The following is a 20608-nucleotide window of genomic DNA, read 5'->3' on the forward strand; positions in this document are numbered from 1 at the left end:
TTAAAAATGTGGGGGAAAAGCCATGGGCACAGACGGCAATGTCCTTGTTTCTTGTAAAAATGTCTTCGCTTGTTCATGATTTAGTCTTATTCCCCTGGACTTTACAGAAGGTCCGTATGAAAAATGGCCATCCGAAGGGTCTGAAAGCCGCAGTGAGAGACGTTCATGTCCATTATGTCACCTGGCATCCCTAAACGAGGATTCATGCCCCACATCTCTCCTAGAATGTCTTACCGGAAGAAAGTTTGTCTCAACTAGGGAAAAATATCTACAGTAGATACAGAAGACCAAAGAGCTGGCATTTTTAATAAAGAGAAATGTTCTGAAGTTAATAAGAAAAATTCCTAAATATCTCAATACAAAAAAAGAAGATAAAGAATATAAAAAAAACCTTACTACAGGAGAAATGAAAAACCATCGAATAAAACAGCAAATTAACTTTCTTACCCCTCAGCCAGGGGAATTGAAAAAGGAGGAGGGACAAGAAGAGAAGAAGGAGGGGAAAAGCGGGAGGGGATGGGGGAGGAGGGGATGTGGGGAAGGAGGGGGCGAGGAGGGGGAGGGGACCTGAGGAAGATGTGGGGAGGAGGGGGAGGGGATGTGGGAAGGAGGGAGAGGGAAGAAAGGGGAGAAAGGGAGAAAGAGAGAGACAGGCAGTAATGGGGGGGGGGTTGGGGATCTTGCACCATTTTCCATGGGCCAACTGGAGGCAGTCCAGCAGTTCAACTTCTAAGAACTGAGGCTAAGGAAATAATTGGTTAAGGGTGCAAAGCTGTGTATCAGTCCAATGACAGATGTTGGAGACTCTGTGGCCCGTGTAGTGTGCGGACAGAGGCAGAGACTGGAGTGACGGAGGAAGACCAGGGACTGCTTAGAACCACCAGTGACTGGGGAGAGATGGGAAGGATGCTCCCCCAGAGCCTCCGGAGGGAGAGTGGTCCTGCCCACATCTTGCTTTTGGACTTTGGCCTCCTGAGCTGTGGAAGGACACATTTCTGTTATTGAAAGCCACCAGCCTATGGCACCTGGTCACATATCCTGGAAGCTAAGTGTGATTCTCAACAACGGAAGATGGGCCAACAGTCCTGGGCTAGACAAGGGCACCCAGCGTAGCAGGTGCTTCCCATGGGGGGCCTCCGGCTCTGGTCCATGGCAGCTGCCCTCCGTGTCTCTGTGTCAGCTGGAGCTCACAGGGGTCTATGCCCAGAAGGAAGATGGATGAAGAACCCGGGGGTAGTCTGGGTCAGTTTGATTTCTCCCCTCTGCAGTCAACAGTGTCCAGGAAAGTATATCAGGTGAACCAGATGTGGCTTCAGGGGACCACCTGGTAAGTGGCCTCAAAGGATGGAGGGCTTCCCAATGAGCTAGACCCATGGGACTAGGACAAATGCAGCAGACAGAGCAATGTTTAAGTGTTCAGTGTATCTTAAAATGGTAGGTCCTGCCTCTTTCTTTAAAAATAGGCCATATAGACCGGGGGAAAATATTTGCAAATGATGCAACTGACAAGAGACTAATTTCCAAAATATACAAACAGCTCTTACACTCAACAACAACAATGAAAAACAACCCAACTGAAAAATGGGCAGAAGACTTACATACACTTCTACAAAGAATTCAAACAGAAAGTTAATAGGGACATGAAAAGATGCTCAACGTCACTAATTATTAGAGAAACGCAAAGCAATACAATGAGGTAGCACCTCACACCAGTCAGAATGGCTATCATTTTTTAATAACAAATGCTGGAGAGGGTGTGGAGAACAGGGAGCAGGCCTCCACTGCCGGTGGGAAGGTAAGCTGGTGCAGCCACTATGGAGAACAGTATGGAGGTTCCTCAGAAAGCTAAAAATAGGGCTGCCACATGGTCCTGCAATCCCATCCTGGGCGTGTGTGAGCGCATGTTAAGTGACTTCATCGTGCCCGACTCTGTGTGACCCCATGGACTGTAGCCCATCAGGCTCTTCTGTCCATGGGATTCTCCAGGCAGAGTATTGGAGTGGGTTTCCTTGCCCTCCTCCAGGAGATCTTCTCAACCCAGGGATCGAACCATCACCTCCCATGTCTCGTGCATTGGGAGGTGGGTTCTTTACCACTGGTGCCACCTGGGAAGACCACTCCTGGGCATATATCCGGACACAAACTCTAATCTGAGAGGATATATGTACCCCTATGTTCATAGCAGCACTATTCATGAGAGCCAAGACGTGAAAACAGCCTACATGTCCATTAAGAGATGAATGGCCAAAGAAGACGCGCTGCACACACACGTGCAATACTATTCAGCTATGCAAGAGGAAACAACACCAACTCACGGCAACGTGGATGGACCTAGAGATTACCATACTAAGTGAAGTCGGCCAAAAGCCATGTGACATCACTGATGCTGCACCCAGAAGGCGGCACGAATAAACTCACCCACGAATCAGAGGCAGACTCGGAGAACAAACTCATGGTTGCCAAGGGGACGGGAGGTGGAGGAGGTGTGGACTAGCGCAGACGCAAGCTGTTACCTACAGAATGCATGAACAACAGGCTCTTACTCTAGAGCCCAGGGAACTATATTCAGCGTCCTGTGATAAACTGTAGTGGAAAAGAATATGAAAGAGAACGTGTGTGTGTGTGTAACTGAAGCATGTTGCCGGACAGCAGAAATCAACACAACCTTATAAATCAACTATACTTCAATAAAATAATTTCAAAAAAAAAGACCATATAGGAACTTGATACAATATCTGGAAAGTGATGCGTCCTTCTCAGCTCTGGTAAGAAAGAGCTAAAAATACCACAAGCCACTGAATGAGACAAAAAAGAAGCAGGCTCACAGATTTAGAGAATAAAGTAGTGGTTAGCAGCTTTATAAAAATAATAATAAGATAGCATTAATATAAGCTACAAGGATATATTGTACAATGTGGGGAATAACTATATAATATAAATAATTATTATATAAATAACATTTATATAAACAATATAAATGGAGTATAACCTTTAAAAATGATGAATAGCAATATTGTACACCTGTAAGTTAGATAATATTGTCTAGCGATTATACTTCAACGAAAATGAAAAAGAAAGGCTAAACAGAATGAACCTGGCTCTGTCTAACCAGAGGCACCAAGCGTGCGGGAGCCAGGTGTCAGCTCTGGTTCCTGAGGAGTCCCGGGCACCACTTAGCCAGACTTCCAGGCTCAGAGGTGGCACGCTTGTTTGACTCTTGCCACAGCCCTGTGAAGGTAAGTCACGACTCACTTCCTGGCAGGTATTTCAAGGGCCAAAGTGCTAGCGTCAGTCACCATTTGACCCCCCTTCTGTGTGGTTAAAGAGCCAGTTTAGGAGGGGACGGGCCGGCCCGGGGCCCTCGCAGCTGTCCGGCTCACCTAGACCCGTACGTGAGCCAGAGAGAACTTGGGTTACTTTAAGCTGCCACGGTTGGGGAGTCTTCTGTTATTACTTAGCTTATCCTAACAAACCACAGACGCAACCTGAGCATCTATCAGGAGAAGAAGCTAAGTCCAGGCTGTAACCTGTGCAGACTCCAGTGCCGCCTGCTGAGAGCACACAGAGCGGCCGCCCCCCTGACTGTCCCCAGAGAGCCAGGCTGGTCGCTGAGCAGCAGAGGCGAGGAATACACACGGGAGGGCCAAGCGTGGCACACAGCCTCGGCTGGGACCTCCACGCCAAAGGCACAGAGGCGCGGCACCACAAGGCCAGGAGAAGTGCGGCCCCCAGGCATGCTGGGGGCACGGAGCCCAGGGGCTGCAGGAACATAGGGGCCCGGTGGAATGTACACACACAAGAAGAAATAAGGACATCTGCATGGTCAGAAACGCGCTCACGAAATGGGATACACCCACACAATGGGATATTATTCAGCCCTAAAAAGGAATAAAATGAGTTACAAGCTGGACTCAAAGATAGGCCGGAGAAACATCAACAACCTCAGATATCCGAGTGATACCACTCTAATGGCAGAAAGAAGAGGAACTAAAGAGCCTCTTGATGAGGGTGAAGGGGAGAGTGAAAGAGCCAGCTTAAAACTAAATATTAAAAAAACTTAAGATCACGGCATCCCGCCTCATCACTTCATGGCAAATAGAAGGGGCAAAGGAGGAAGTAGTGACAGATTCCCTCTCCTTGGGCTCTGAGATCACTGCTGATGGTGACTGCAGCCGTGAAATCAGAAGGCGCTTGCTTCTGGGCAGGAAAGTTACGACAAACCTAGACAGGGTGTTGAAAAGCAGAGACATCACTCTGTCGACACAGGTCCATATAATCAAGGTTGTGGTCTTCCCAGTGGTCACATACGGTTGTGAGAGCTGAACCATAAAGAAGGCTGAGCGCCAACGAATTGATGCCTTCAAACTGTGATGCTGGAGAAGGCTCCTGAGAGTCCCTTGGACAGCAAGAAGATCAAACCGGTCAATCTTAAGGCAAATCAACCCTGAATACTCATCGGAAGGACAGAGCTGAAGCTGAAACTCCAGTATCTTGGTCATCTGATGCGAACAGCTGACTCATTGGAAAAGTCCCTGATGCTGGGAAAGACTGAGAGCAGGAGGAGAAGGGGGCTTCAGAGGATGAGATGGCTGGATGGCATCACCAATGCAATGGACATGAATTTGGGCAAGCTTCAGGAGATGGTGAGGGACAGGGAGGTCTGGTGTTCTGCAATTCACTGATATTCTCTTCCTGCTTTTTAATAAAGCAGGCATCCACGTGGGCTTTGCTGCAGTGACCGCCCTCTGTGTGCCCATCAGGCTGGGAGAGCAAGGTCCTCAGAACCTCAGAATGTGCTCGTGAGCTTCTGGAAAAATGCACGTATGATCTGCTCAATAATCTCAGCCAGCTCATCCCAGTTTCTGGATGGCCTTGCAGTTGTTTATGATGAAGCTGAACTGGGCTCCTTATCAGTTCCCTCACTGTTGCAAGGTTCTGGGTATAAACCACATCCTTGGAGGGGTAACTAAAAGATGGATTAGACAGGAAGGTCATCCCTTTTTCTTGGTGCAGATAACTCAGACGCAGGCTTGTGGCTGGTGAGAACTCACCCCGTCGGTGGGCTGTGGTCCTCATTTCACGTGGGTCCAGGCTGGTGTCTTAGGTAAGAAGACTCATGAGGCTGGCATGGAAAACAGCACATGTACTCGTGTGCTGCCCTGGGCAGCAGCGCAGGGCACAGAGGGACGCCACTGTATACAGTTCCCAGCACATGGTAGGCATTTTAGGTGGGGCTCTTCAGGTTGCAAAAAAAGAGATAAATCTGCTCTAACTTCTTGGGCTCTAAAATCACTGCAGATGGTGACTGCAGCCATGAAATTAAAATATGCTTGCTCCTTGAAAGAAAAGCTATGAACAACCTAGACAGCATATTTCACTTTCGACAAAACAGACTTGGAGTTCCAAAGGTGGCCTGGGTCTAGAATGGCTGTTGGATCCTTATGTGAATGAAAGTCGCTCAGTCGTGTCCGACTCTTTGCAACCCCATGGACTAAGCAGTCTATGGAATTCTCCAGGCCAGAATACTGGAGTGGGTAGCCTTTCCCTTCTCCAAGAGATCTTCCCAACCCAGGGATTGAACCCAGGTCTCCCACATTGCAGGCGGATTCTTTACCACCTGAGCCACAAGGGAAGCCCAAGAAAACTAGAATCAGTTGCCTATCCCTTCTTCAGGAGATCTTCCCAACCCAGGAATCAAACCAGGGTCTCCTGCATTGCAGGCAGATTCTTTACCAGCTGAGTTATCAAGGATCTTTAGGAGTGAAACCTTATTTCCATATGCTCACCCTTGACGTGGGCTTTGAGAGAAGCATGTGGACACTAGCCAAAGGGGCACCATGAGCAACAGCAGGACCTCGTCCACGAGCAGGACAAGTCTGACTTTGCCACAGGGGTGGGTCCTGCATCTTGTGGGTCCCACTTGGAGTCCTCCTATCTGCTGGCGGCTGGTCAGCTCTCCGCTCCATCCGGCTCAGGGGGATGTGCAGCAGCCCTGGGGTCTGGGTTCCCATGTTGGGCTTTGTTCTTGCCCTAAGGTTTTGGAGGAAAACACCAGCCTGGAAAATTTAGCCCTGAATTCCAGCCAAAGTGGAGGCAGGACATGTTCAGATCCACAGGTCCCGCTTTGTGGAGGCCTTGAGATGCCCATTGGGAAGGCTTGTGGGATGGCGGTGGAGACCCTGAGGACAGGAGCAGGCTGAGGAGAGGAAGACCTGTGTGCCAACCTGAGACGTCTTCTCCTGGGCAGTGTCTGCATGTTCAGGTCTCAGCGTCCGGGGCATAGGAGCTGGTGAGCGCGGTCAGGCTGCTGTGACCGCCCAGTGCTGGGGGCGGGGGGCGGGGCGAGGGGCGGGGCGCTGGTGCTGCTCCAGGGCCAGGCCTTGTCACTGTGTCTGTTTGATGTGTCTCTCTCAACTGGGCAGCAGTACAGGCCACAGAGTGACGCCACTGTATACAGTTCCCAGCACGTGGCAGGCATTTTAGGTGGGGCTCTTCAGGTTGCAAAAAAAAAGATAAATTTATTCTTAACTTTTTGGGCTCCAAAATTACTGCAGATGGTGATTGCAGCCATGAAATTAAAACACGCTTGCTACTTGGAAGAAAATCTATGGCCAACCTAGGCAGCATATTAAAAAGCAGAGTCATTACTTGGCCCACAAAGGTGCATCTAGTCAAAGCTATGGTGTTTCCAGTAGTCATGTTTGGATGTGAGAGTTGGACCATAAAGAAAGCTGAGTGCTGAAGAAGATGCTTTTGAACTGTGGTGTTGGAGAAGACTCTTGAGAATCCCTTGGACTGCAAGGAGAGCCAACCAGTCCATCCAAAGGGAAATCAGTCCTGAATACTCACTGGAAGGACTGACGCTAAAGCGGAAACTCCAATACTTTGGCCATCTGATTTGAGGAACTGACTCATTGGAAAAGCCCCTGATGCTGGGAAAGATTGAAGGTGAGAGGAGAAGGGGACGACAGAGGATGAGATGGTTGGATGGTGTCACTGACTCGATGGACATGAGTTGGAGCAAGCTCCGGGAGTTGGTGATGGACAGGGAAGCCTAGTGTGCTGCAGTCCATGGGGTCACAAAGAGTCAGACACGACTGACCTGACCTGAGCTGACCTGAGCTGACCTCTAACTCAAACCCAAAGGTGGTGCCAGCACTGCCCGCAGGCGGGGTTTGGTTGCAAGACTCTGACAGAGGCCGATTACTGGCGGGACATCAGGAGCTCCTGGAATTCGTGCGAGAAGGCGCACCGGGGATTCTCCAGACATCTCAGGGCAGGAGGCAGACAGTAGTTCAGGTGGCGAGGTCCGAGGGGCCTCCCATCCTGCACAGCTGGGTCCCAAGTGTCTCGGGCCCTGTGAGGGCGCCCCTCCCACACTGAGGATGCTGGGGGCACCACCTAGGCTATGCAGTGGTCACTTCCCCAGGAGGACTGAAGGCTTGGTGGCCAGGCAAGAACTCCAGGCAGTTCAGGGGTCCCCAGCCCCCAGGAAACCAGGTCACAGAGCAGGAGGTGAGCAGCGGGCGACCGAGTGAAGCTTCATCGGTATTTACAACCACTTCCCATCACTCGCGTCACCACCTGAGCTCCGCCTCCATCAGCTCAGCCACGGCATTAAATTCTCACAGGAGTGTGAATGCCAGCCCTAAAGTCAGGACAGTATATCCTGAGATTGCCCCCAAACAGCATGGAGGTGCCCAAGAGATGTAATCGCTCGAATCACCCCCAAACCATCCATCACCCCGATCCCGTGAGAAACTCATCTTTCATGAAACTGGTCCCTGGTGCCCAAAATGGGGATGGCTGAGACAGATGTATGCAGAGCTTGAGGGCAGGGGTGCCGGCTCTCACAGGCTGTCGGGGCCCAGGGACAGGAGTGGATCCCTGCCACCCAGCAGAGAGGCGGGGCTCAGAGCCGGACGGGTAGCGAGGGCCAATGTCCCCGTGGTTTCACCCCTAGGCTGGAGGCACAGCCTCATGCACGCTGAACAGCAGCCCCCGCTGTGGCTGACCAGGAGTCAGAGAGGTTCCCATCCACTCTTCGCCCTGAGGTCCCACGCTGGTTCCCTGGTCACAGTTTCCTGGGCTGGGACCTCACACAGCAAACAGGTGACCATTACTTTCTATGGGAAAAGATGCCATCAAGGTTCTTGAGGGACTTCCCTGGTGGCCCATTAGTGAAGAATCCACCTTCCAATGTAGGGGACGCAGGTTCAATCCCTGGTCGGGGAGTTAGGACCCCACATGTTGTGGGACATCTAAGCCCGTGGGCCTCAGCTAGAGAGCCTGCATGCTGCAGTGAAGATCCAGGGTGGCCAAAAAATTAAAAACAGGTTCACGAGAGGAGAGGCTTATCCTGGACTATCCAGGTGGCCTTAGCTGCCATCATGCCTCCTTCTAGAGGGACCCAGGGGGAGGTTTGGTTCAGATCACAGCACAGTGGGGAGGCCTATGAGGACAGAGGCAGAGACGGGAGTGAAGTGGCCACAAGCCAGGGACACCAGGCACTGCCGGCCCCCAGGAGGCGGGAGCAGGTGGCAAGCACTGCCCCCTCCCCGGAGCCTGTGGAGAAGCATGGCCCTGCAGGACTCCCCGAGTTTGAGCTCCAGCCTCAGGGCTGTGAGAGAGTTAAGTTTCTGTTGATTCAAATACACTTCAGGGCTTCCTTGGTGGCTCAGTAGTGAAGAATCCGCTTGCCTGTGCAGGAGGCACAGGTTTGATCCCTGGCCTGGGAAGACTCCACAGGCTGCAGAGCAACTCAGTCTGTGCACCTCAGAGACTGAGCCTGAGCTCAGAGCCTGGAGCCCAGCTACCGAGTCCACAGGCCACAACGACTGAAGGCCGCGCGCCCTAGAACCAGTGCTCGGCCACAGGAGAAGCCTCTGCCGTGAGAAGCCCGTGCACCGCAGCTCAAGGGCAGCCCTGTTCTCTGCGACTCGAGAGGGCCCTGGCGCAGCAAGGAAGACCAGCGCAGCAATGGATACATACAGACGTCTTTACAAAACCAAAAGAACACTGACAGACGGTGAATGCGTCAGGCGGAAGCAGCGGCAGACGGTGCACTGGGCCCACCCCCAAGAGGGCGTCCGGGTTCACAGGCGCCCAGCTCCTTGCTGAGGCCGCGGGGCGGGCCACAGTGCGGGAAGCTCATGCGAGCCTTTCGGAAGCTTTTTGGCTCCAGAGTCGCTCCTGAGCCCCGTCCAAGGGAGGGTCTCTGCGGCTCCCATCTCCCCTCCTGCGTCCTTCCCTAGACCCAGGGGCCCGCAGGCTTGAGGAAGAGCTGGGACTCCGGGGCAGGCGGGAGGCGCTGCTCTGCTCCCATCTCGCCTCCTGCGTCCTTCCTTCCCAGGGGCCTGCAGGCTTGAGGAAGAGCTGGGACTCGGGGGCAGGCAGGAGGCGCTGCTCTGCTCCCATCTCCCCTCCTGCGTCCTTCCCTAGACCCAGGGGCCTGCAGGCTTGAGGAAGAGCTGGGACTCGGGGGCAGGCAGGAGGCGCTGCTCTGCTCCCATCTCCCCTCCTGCGTCCTTCCCTAGACCCAGGGGCCTGCAGGCTTGAGGAAGAGCTGGGACTCGGGGGCAGGCGGGAGGCGCTGCTGTGCTCCCATCTCCCCTCCTGCATCCTTCCCTAGACCCAGGGGCCCGCAGGCTTGAGGAAGAGCTGGGACTCGGGGGCAGGCAGGAGGCGCTCCTCTGCTCCCATCTCCCCTCCTGTGTCCTTCCTTCCCAGGGGCCTGCAGGCTTGAGGAAGAGCTGGGACTCGGGGGCAGGCGGGAGGCGCTGCTCTGCTCCCATCTCCCCTCCTGTGTCCTTCCTTAGACCCAGAGGCCTGCAGGCTTGAGGCAGAGCTGGGACTCGGGGGCAGGCGGGAGGCGCTGCTCTGCTCCCATCTCCCCTCCTGCATCCTTCCCTAGACCCAGGGGCCCGCAGGCTTGAGGAAGAGCTGGGACTCGGGGGCAGGCGAGAGGCGTTGCTGTGCTCCCATCTCCCCTCCTGTGTCCTTCCTTCCCAGGGGCCCGCAGGCTTGAGGAAGAGCTGGGACTCGGGGGCAGGCGGGAGGCGCTGCTGTGCAGTGACGGTCAAGTTTTTGTTCTCTTCTCGAGCTGCTCCTGGGCCCGTCTGGACAGCCTGATGGAACCGCAGAAACTTGGAGCCTCCAAGGCCCCTCCATCTGGGGGCGGCTTCAGTTGAGATCACCGTGTGAAGAGGGAGACTGGGCGCCCTGGGGCGATCAAACAGCGCCACCTTCTGCACAGGGCCTTGGGATGGGCCAGTGGGAGGCCACCAACCTTGGGTCGCCGACCAGCCAGCAGGTGGAAAACAGCAGTGAGAACTGTGGCCGGAACTCAGCGCCACACACCGACCGGGAGCCAGGCCCGGCCGCCTGCCCCACGGCCCCTGCCCTCGCAGAGACAAGACCACGCATGAGCCGGTGAAGGCCGGGGACACGTCATGTGCAGGCCGGGAACATGCCAAGTGCACAGGGGAGCCAGAGCCGGTCCCAGCCCTGCCCTGCCCTGCCTCCCCGTGGAAAGCTGCTTCTTATCAAAACAAGCGGTTCCTGCAAAGTCTCACATTTTACACCCGGTTCCTTTGTTCCAACAATGTGGTGAGACCTCGGATATGAGTGAAAACATCCCTTCAGGGGAAAGCATTATAAGGACACCTTTTCCATTTCCCTGTCGAGTGTGGGCCGCAGCCCTGGGGGCGGGGGCCGGGGCGGGGAGGCCGCTGGGTCTGGGGGCCTCCTGCCTTTCCTCCCCTCCAGACCCTGCCCCTGTCCTGTCCCTCCACCTCCAGGCCTGCGGGAGTCCCTCTCCTCTCCGTCGGGGCGATCGTCCCCACGCTGGGAGCCACTGTCTCTCATGCTTGTTGACGACCAGAGCAGCTGAAACAGAAAGGGCAGGCGGTTGCAGCCCTGATGGATCGGAGGCCTAGAGGGTGGACGTGGGCCTGGAGCCAGGCGCTAGGTCCCTGGTTGGCGTCACGCCGAGGATACGGGTTGGGAGAGCTCAGCCCCTTGGTGAGGAGGGGAGCCCTTGGAACCATCTGCCCTCCACCTCATCTTTTCTCCTTTCAAGGGGGTTTCAAGTTGGAACCATGGCTGGTGTCTTGCAGGATTCATCTGGGCCTTCCTGGGGGGTTTAGGAATGACAGACCAGGAGAGAATTTCGGAACCAGACGGTTCTCGTAAAACAAAATAATGGATTCCTCCCAAGTATGAGATATTAATTTAGTATCACCTAAGAAGTCATCCTAACCCTCTGCGAAGAATATGTTTTCGGTTCTAAAATCTTCTAATGGATATGTCAATTTTAATGGATTTTTCCCTGTTAGGTCTAAATCTTTCCTTTGGATCGTGCCACGCGGCTGTCGTGAGCACTGATAATGTGACAAACGGGGTTAGGATACGCATTTCCATTTTCCAAATGACCCTTTCCAGTGAGGCTGCGGCTGGCCTGCCTCCTTCCAGGCAAATGAGCCCAAAGGCTCAGGCGGCGACGGGAGTGGGGTGCCCAGTGTGGGCTGGGGCTCCGTCTCGGGAGCCGAGGCAGGGCGGGCCTGCCTCCCCACGCGGTGTCAGCCATGGGCTGGCCTTGCCAGGCAGCTCACGCCTAAGTGTCTGCTGACAACGCTGGTATTATTACAATCACTCTTGTGCAGATGAGGACTCTGTGGCCCAGAGACGGAACAGCTGTCCCGGGACAAGGCTGGCAGCTTCCCCACAGGGTGCTCGGCCTGTGCAGGTGCCCCTCTGGGCGTGTCTCCATGATGAACCCCCTTAACCCTCCCCACAGGGCGCTGCGGGTCGTCCGAGCTTTATAGATGAGGAAACTGAGGTGTGGAGGGCTTCAGACGTTCATCTGAGGCCACGCAGCAGGAAAGTGGGTCACCGGCTCCAGGCTCCAGTGATGAGAGGCACAGACGGGACCCTTTCCAGGCAGAGGGCAGGTTCCAACCCCTCCTGCCCCCTCCCCGTGGCAAGTCAGGCAGGTTGTCTGAGCTGGGCGAGACTCTCTGCCCACCACCTCACTCGATCCCGGCTGAGGCCAGCGGGGAAGGTGGCGTCAGTCCCCACACGTGGCTGGGCCCTGGGCCGCGTTTGGTTTCCACGCGCTGCAGACGAGCATCAGGGGGAGTCAGGGGGCGTGGGGCCATCGGGGGGCCATCTGCGTCCCCCGAGCAGGCTCACCAGCTCTGCAGGGCAGCTCCGCGAGCCCTTCCTTGAATGAGCCACGTGTAGCTTTGCTTCTTTATTGATTCTGCTGCCTCGCTTTGCCAGGTTTTCCCCAGGACTTTACCATAATCATGTTTTCTAGTCAGGCTGATGATGTCTCCCTTAAGAGGTATTAATATCGGAATAAATTGTTCTTAAGGTGCATCTACTTATGAAATAAACCATAACAAGTGCACTGCAGTGTTCCACGGAGCACAGTACACATCATAATACGTAAGGGACTCTCGGTGTTCACTCTTAGTTCTGACTTCCCCCAGTCAGTCTGCGGGGGCCAGGATGCCTTTCTAGGACAATCTCTGCCAGTCAGGAAAACCCAGCGACGCTTTGTCCGAATGAGGTGGGGTGCTCGGCCGGAGCAGCCTGGGTGGTCAGTCAGGCCCTCGGGAGCCCTCTGCACAGGAAGAAGGTGCAGAGCATCTTTGAGATCTTTGTCCCCCCAGCCCATTGGAGAGTTCACTGCGTAAACCCTGAAACCCCTGCTTCAGGAGGACGTCCCTGCGTGGGAAGCTCTCGTCTTTAATGGTAGGTGTCAAATGCATCGCCATATCTAAATATTCATCATTAAGTATTAAACATTTGTTCTAAATAGCACTGTGAAATGCAAACGAGAGCAGCTGTGTGATATCTTAATACGAAATTTATTAAATCCGTTGCCCCAAACTTTCCAACCTCCCTGCAAAGCTGTGCGCTCACCACTCGCAAACATAGATGTGTCAGACCTGGGCCGCCTCTTCTGGGAGTCAAAACGTCAGGGCAGCGGGCACGCAGGAAGGATGGTGGGGCTGGGGGGACCAGCCACCGTCACCAGGGATAATGGGAAATGAGGCTTGGCCTGCTTTGTGCCCCCCGCCTCAGAAAAACTACTGCCTCAGTTCAAAGAACCCTCAGGCTTCGCCATCACAGGAAACCCAGGTGCCTCCACGCCAGAGACCCCGGGGCTCCTGCAGTGTGGGCAGGGCAGGGTGAGCGGCTGGCCAGAGCTGCAGGGTCCACAGCTCTGTGCAGAGAGGACCTGCAGGCAGCTGGGCCCCCGCCATCCTGGGCTACTGGGAGATGCACCCCAAAAGGACCCCTAAGGATGCACCCCAAAGGAAAGAGCACTCAGGGGCTGGTCAGAGTCTCGGAGGCCTCAATTCAGGTACATGGATACTCAGAGCTGCCTCTGTGGGGCCTCTGCCGACCACGAGGAGCTCAGGACTGGGCGGGTGGGTGGAGCCAGCACACAGGGCTAGTTACCTGGTGGGTTGGTTGGTTAGCTGACCCATCAGGTGCTCCCTGCTCCCTCTGCACAGCATCGCTCACACCCGGGCGTCGCCCTGGAAAAGATGTCCCCTGGCCGTGGTGCATCTTTTTGTTGTTGTTGTTGTTCTTTTTTATTATTATTATTATTTAATTTATTTATTTTAATTAGAGGCTAATTACTTTACAATATTTATTGGTTTTGCCATACATCAACATGAATTCACGACGGGTGTACACGTGCTCCCAATCCTGAACCCCCCTCCCACCTCCCTCCCCATACCATCCCTCTGGGTCATTCCAGTTGAAACATGTATAATATCATATAAGAAACGAATCGCCAGTCCAGGTTTGATGCCATGGTGCATCTTAAGCGAGGTCGCCCGCCCCTCCCCCATGCCTGCAGGACGTTCGGAAGCTGCTACTGCACTCGGGGCCTCTCGTCCCCCGTCCCGACGCTGCCCGCTGCTCCTCGGGGCTGCCTGCACGTGGTGCCTGCTCCATAAGCCTCCTGGACCATTGTAAGAACGAGTGGATGTCACACATGGCCTGCGAGAGAGCTCACGAGTGTGGGCCCCGCCCCACCTTCAGCGTTAAACGTGAACACACTACTTGACACATTTTCAACACGATGCACAACAGGAAAAGTGTTTTATGCTGGGGCGGTCCTCACGTATTTATATTTCTGTGTGTGCCGTGCTTAGTCACTCAGTCCTTGCAACCCCATGGACTGTAGCCCACCAGGCTCCTCTGTCTATAGGGATTCTCCAGGCAAGAATGCTGGAGTGGGTTGCCATGCCCTCCTCCAGTGGATCTTCCCTAGTCAGGGATCGAACCCAGGTCTCCTGCATTGCACGCGAATTCTTTACCATCTGAGCCACATACTCTCTATTCTAAGATGCACTTTTCACATTTTCCCATCTCTGACATGCACCGTCTTACAATCAAAGGCACCGTCTCGCAGTGAAATGCTGCCTGGCACCCTCCTTACTCGAGCTGTCCCTCTTTGTGGTACCATGTGGGGTGAATTTCCTTCTTCTTAATAGTGATTCAGCATTGGAATGAAAGGATTTTGAGTATGCAGAAAAGTACCCAAGCAGGGCAGCTGATTTGGATTTGGTGCTGAACCCAGAATTCAGTATTAGCAAAGCAAATACTCATCACTGGGAGAATGATGGGGAGGTCCCAAGTTTCTTTTGCAAAACAGCTACCCAGCACTTTGGGAACCTGAAGGAGGGAAGAGGCCCTCAAGGAGATGAGGCTGGGTTGTGTTTGGTGACCAGGACAGGAGCTGAAGGACTGACCACACCCCTCCCAGCAGCGCAGCCCGAGGCAGGAGAAGTTGCTGAGGCCTCGGAGTTGATGAGGAACTTAGGGCACCAGGAAGCTGCTGGGACTGACGCTGGGGTGTCAGACATCTGTCATTAATGCCTTTATCACAGTTGAGTCGCGTGTTTTCTTTCTTGCTGCTGCTGCTGCTAAGTCACTTCAGTCGTGTCCGACTCTGTGCGACCCCATAGACGGCAGCCCACCAGGCTCCCCCGTCCCTGGGATTCTCCAGGCAAGAACACTGGAGTGGGTTGCCATTTCATTCTCCAATGCAAGAAAGTGAAAAGTGAAAGTGAAGTCGCTCAGTCGTGTCCAACTCTTAGCGACCCCATGGACTGCAGCCCACCAGGCTCCTCCATCCACGGGATTTTCCAGGCAAGAGTACTGGAATGGGTTGCCATTGCCTTCTCCGGTTTTCTTTCTTAGTTGTTCATAAAATCATCGTAGAGTGGGCCCTCCAGATCCATGGGTTTGGGATCTGTAGAGTGAATCAGTCACAAGTAGAATTCCATTGTACATAAGGCTGTGAGCATCCTTGGATCATGTACGTACAGAGGTCCTGGAGCCCATCCCCAGAAGATACCCAAGTTGTACATCCTACAACTTCTAGCACTTAGACTGATGAGCAGAAAGATGCTTAACTAACAAAGGTCTTGCTAACCAATACCTTTGGTGCATGACTCACTGCTGAACATTCTCTATTTCATTCTACTTCATTGTCTGAAGCTTCTGGCCGTAACCCACTACACTGACCTCCCGGCCCACTGCCCACTGCCATCTGCAATTTGAGAAGATGATGCGGGCAGTCCTCTCCTCCGCTGCACACGGGAAACCGCCCCCTCTCCGGGAGGAGGGAGAGAGGCGTGGAGTCTGAACCAACGCCATCTGATAAAAACACAACCCGCACAACCGGAGCAGGCGCATCCCTGGTGGCCCAGTGGCTAAGACGCCATGCTCCCAGAGCAGGGCCCCAGCTCGATCCCAGACAGGGAGCTGGGTCCCACACGTCACAGCTAAGAATTGAGCACCACAACTAAAAGATCCCATGTGCCCCAACTCAGGTCTGGGGCAGCCAAAAGAAGTAAACAAATATTAGGGGAAAAGAACAAGAGCCACAGGCACAGCTGAAAATTTCCCAGTAGCCACACGAAAAGTGTAAAAAGGAGTAGGTGAAATTATTTTTGATACTATATTTCATTTAACCCAACATATTAAAATATGCCACCTTAATATGCAAACATATGCAAAAATTCTCAATGAGCTATTTTACACCCTTGTCTTCATACTGAGTGTGTGAATCTGGTGCGTGGCTGACACTCACAGCCCATCTTTGTTCAGACGAGACAGTTTTCAAGTGTCTCCCTGTTGGAGGGCACAGCTCTGGAGCTGGGGTGAGCAAAGCTGTCAGGGAGAGGGCCGAGTGAAACGTTTTAGATTCTGCCAGTCGACGGTCTTTGGCCCAACTCCTCAACCCGGCTTCTGTCATGTGGAAGCAGAAAGCAGACACGGAGGACACCTGCATGTCTTCAGTCGTGCTCCGGTGACAACGTGTTTACAAGAACAGACTTGTCCCAAGGGCCAGAGTTTGCCGACCGCTGATGTGGGTCACTTCAGGCCTGAAGCCAGCACGTCTCAGACTCTCCAGCTCGAGCCAAAGAACCCTGTTTACTGTTGGCCCGGTGAATAAAAACGAAAGTCACTCCGTTATGTCCGACTCTTTGCGACTATACAGTCCATGGAATTCTCCAGGCCAGAATCCTCGAGTGGGTAGCCTTTCCCTTCTTTAGGGGATCTTCCCAACCCAGGAATCAAACCAGGGTCTTCTGCATTGCAGGCGGATTCTTTCCTAGCTGAGCTACCAGGGAAGTCCAAGAATACTGCAGTGGGTAGCCTATCCTTTCTCCCGTGGATCTTCCCGACCCAAGAATCAAACTGGGGTCTCTTGCATTCCAGGCAGATTCTTTACTAGCTGAGCTACTAGGAAAGCCAGGTCATCAAAATTCCCACTGAAGCTCTGCCGTTTCAGGCTCCACGCACCGAGGCCCTAGGCGGCCCTCCTCTGGGGCAATTCCCTCCCCTTTCTGCTCACTCCTCGGCCTGCACGGGCCTTGCCCCCTCCCCATCCACATTCTTCCCTAGATCTCAGCATCACCTCTCCTCCCCTGCTCTCCCCATCTCCCCTTCTCTTCCAGGAGGTCAACAGCTGAGTTCTGCTCCCTTTGAAGAGTGTGTGGGGACGTGAGGTTGACTTCATGAAAGGTCATCGTCTCTGGTGGTCCAAGAACTCCCAACCCAGGGAGCAGGGAGGGCTGTGGCACTGGTCTAGGGCAAGCTGGCCAGTCAGATGGGAATGGCCCTCTGAGGGCACGGGCTTTCCAGGTCTACAGAACCGCTGTCACTGTGTCCCCCGTCCCGGATGCCTGCAGGGCCTGGGAGGACTTGCTGGACCCAGCACGGCAGCATCTCTCATGGCTACATATTGACAAATGGCTCCAGCAGCTGACTTTGGCTCCAGGCCAGGCACTCGCCCAGGCCTACAGAGAAAGGATTTCCAAGTGACCAACATTAGCCTGTGCTGTGTCACTCAGTCGTGTCCAACTCTGTGGTCGCATGGACTGTAGCCCACCAGGTTCCTGTGTCCATGGGGATTCTCCAGGCAAGAATACTGAACTGGGTTGCTACGCCATCCTCCAGGGGATCTTCCCAACCCAACCCAGGGATTGAACCCAAGTCTCCCACATTGCAGGCAGATCCTTTACCATCTGAGCCACCAGAGAAGCCCAAACATTAGCCTGATGGCTTCTAAATGCCATCCTGGAGCCAAGCGAGCCCTGAGTGATGGTGGCAGGAAGCAGACCTTCCAGATTTACCTGCCAGTCCCTCACCTCTCCATGGGCAATTCCTTGTCCTCAACTGCCCTCCAATGATAGGGTGGGGGGGTCATGGGGGACCTGGCTGATGAGTCTCTGCTGTGAGGTTTTGGACTTGGAGCACTGTTGACCCACTTGGGGGCCACTGGCAGTCACGTGGGGAAGGCTGATGTGAAGCAAGTGTGAAGGAAGCCAAGTGCAGGGAGCAGAGCGGCAGCTGGAGGGACAGAGGCACCGGTGGCTGGGGATGTCCCATCCAGGCCTGGCTCATTCTTGCTCTTTAGGGCCAAGTGGCTCTTAGAGACAACTCCAGGTCCTAGCGATAAGCGCCTGGCTGCTTAGCCAGCTCCCATTTCGTCCCAACCACTTGCAGACAAATGAGTCCTATTAAGTCGTGATTAAACAAGCGCGATCTAACCAGAGTGGTCAAAGGCGCAATAAATGTAGAGGCGAGAAAGGGCCAGGAGCGGCTGGGGGACCACAGCCTCAGAAGCCCCCTTCTGATCTGTGGCCCCGCCATCCTGGGCTTGGTTTTGCCACCCCTGCCCGGGGGAGAAAGCGCCTGCTTGCCTTCTGTCCCTAGGGAAAGGAGCAAGAAAAGAAACATCTTCAGAAAACATGGGACTTAATATCACATGCTGCTTTGGGGTATTTCAGGGGTGAATGGCAGAGTGAGAAATAAGTCCCCCCAAAGCTGGGGCAAAGGGGGCTGCTGTTCACAACAAACTTCCTGCACAGGTTGAACAGTGTCTCCCCAAACCTCTCACGTCTACCAGGACCTTGGAGGTGATGATGTTCAGACATAGATCTCTGCAGGTGTAGTTGGTTAAGATGACATTATTCTGGATGGGGGGGCCATATCCAGTGACTTGTGTCTTTGTAAGGAGAAGACGGGCATAAAGGGACAGAACACACAGGGGAGACGGCCACATGACGAGGAGGCAGCTGTGATCCGTGGAACCCCGGCAAACACCATGAACCAGGGCCACCAGCAGGAAGGGCCAGTGCAGAGTCCTGAGGGCCTCGGCCCTGAGCACACCGGGACTTCTGCCCCCTAGACTGCGAGAGAACAGAGATTCTGTTGTTTTAAGGAAGGCTTCTTCCTCTGGACTCCCTTTGCCTTGTGCAGAGGCCACTTCAATGACGGCCTCTGAGGGCGTCAGTGTCCGAGTCTACATCTGTGTCCCTCGCCCGCTGAGCTCCTGGTGGTGACCCTGGCCCCTGCCACCTGCACGTCTGGCTGGAGAGGCATCTCCTGAGTGGGTGGCCAAGTCCACTCATGGGTGGAGCAAACCTTGGACACACTTAAGGAAACAGCAGGTGGGGCTTCGCTGACAAAGCCGGGATCTGAATTGTTCCTGTCGATCATGTGCTTGACTACATCAGCCGTGCTGCAGACTCCTGTTGCCTGGTGGATTCATCTCTCCTGCTCTGATCCCCATTTGCTGGGTCAGGTGATGGAGGCCCAGCAAGTCCATGGTGACCCTGGCATCCCTGCCAGGAGCCGGGACCTTCAAGCGGTGACTGAGGTTACAGGAGGTCATGAGGTCATCCACCAGGACTGGCATCCTTATTCGAAGAGATGCAGGAACACAGAGAAGAGACCTGGGAGGACACACACATGAAGATGCGGGAGAAGGCAGCATCCACAGGCAGGGACAGAGCCTCAGGGGACCCAGTCCTGCCGACACCTTGGCCTTGACCTTCCAGTCGCTTGGACTGTGAGAAGATCCATTTCTTTGCTTAAGCTCCCAGGCTGTGGCCCTTTGTTACAGCTGCCCTAGCAGACAAATACCCAAGCCTCCCTGATCTTATTTGTCCTTAACATTCAGTTTTTAACATAGATTCGTTGATTTTCTGCCATCTTCCAAGATGGATATCAGATCAGATCAGTCGCTCAGTCGTGTCCAACTCTTTGCGACCCCATGAATCGCAGCACACCAGGCCTCCCTGTCCATCACCAACTCCCAGAGTTCACTGAGACTCACGTCCATCGAGTCAGTGATGCCATCCAGCCATCTCATCCTCTGTCGTCCCCTCCTCCTCCTGCCCCCAATCCCTCCCAGCATCAGAGTCTTTTCCAATGAGTCAACTCTTCGCACGAGGTGGCCAAAGTACTGGAGTTTCAGCTTTAGCATCATTCCTTCCAAAGAAATCCCAGGGCTGATCTCCTTTAGGATGGACTGGTTGGATCTCCTTGCAGTCCAAGGGACTCTCAAGAGTCTTCTCCAACACCACAGTTCAAAAGCATCAATTCTTTGGTGCTCAGCCTTCTTCACAGTCCAACTCTCACATCCATACGTGACCACAGGAAAAACCATAGCCTTGACTAGACGAAGCTTTGTTGGCGAAGTAATGTCTCTGCTTTTGAATATGCTATCTAGGTTGGTCGTAACTTTCCTTTAAGATGGATATAAGTGTTTCAAAATCTATGTCAACAGGTCGAGGGACACCATGGATGTTTTTGGAAGCCCCTCCCCACCCCGGGTGTGAGAACGAGGCTGTCTGTCTCCAGCACGTGGCTCAGGTGCTCAGGTTGTGCACGGTGGTCTCATGGGCGAGCAGTGTCTGCTCGCAGCCCTGATGGTGGGTCACCGGGGAGAAGATGTCACGACCCCATGTGGACAGGTCACGGGTGTCGTGTCCAGGGCGTTGGCAGTGTTCCTTGGGCTTCACACACTTGCCTGGTTCACAGCAGAGGGTTCTGACCTCTGAGCGCTTCGAGTCCTTCACCCACAAAATCTAGGAGGCATCCCCATGCCCTTGCAGAGAATTCTCTGTCAGGCAATTCCAAGGGATGTTCATGAGGGAGATTTTTCCTCTCTCCTTGGAAACACACTTGGAAAGGGTTGTGTGGATGAGGCTGGGGATTCCAAATGCTCCCAATCACTGGAACATTCCCCTAATTTGAAATATTTTCCCCTCACGCTCCC

The sequence above is a fragment of the Bubalus bubalis genome, chromosome 23 (genome assembly GCF_019923935.1).
Source record: "Bubalus bubalis isolate 160015118507 breed Murrah chromosome 23, NDDB_SH_1, whole genome shotgun sequence".
Taxonomy (NCBI): Eukaryota; Metazoa; Chordata; class Mammalia; order Artiodactyla; family Bovidae; genus Bubalus; species Bubalus bubalis.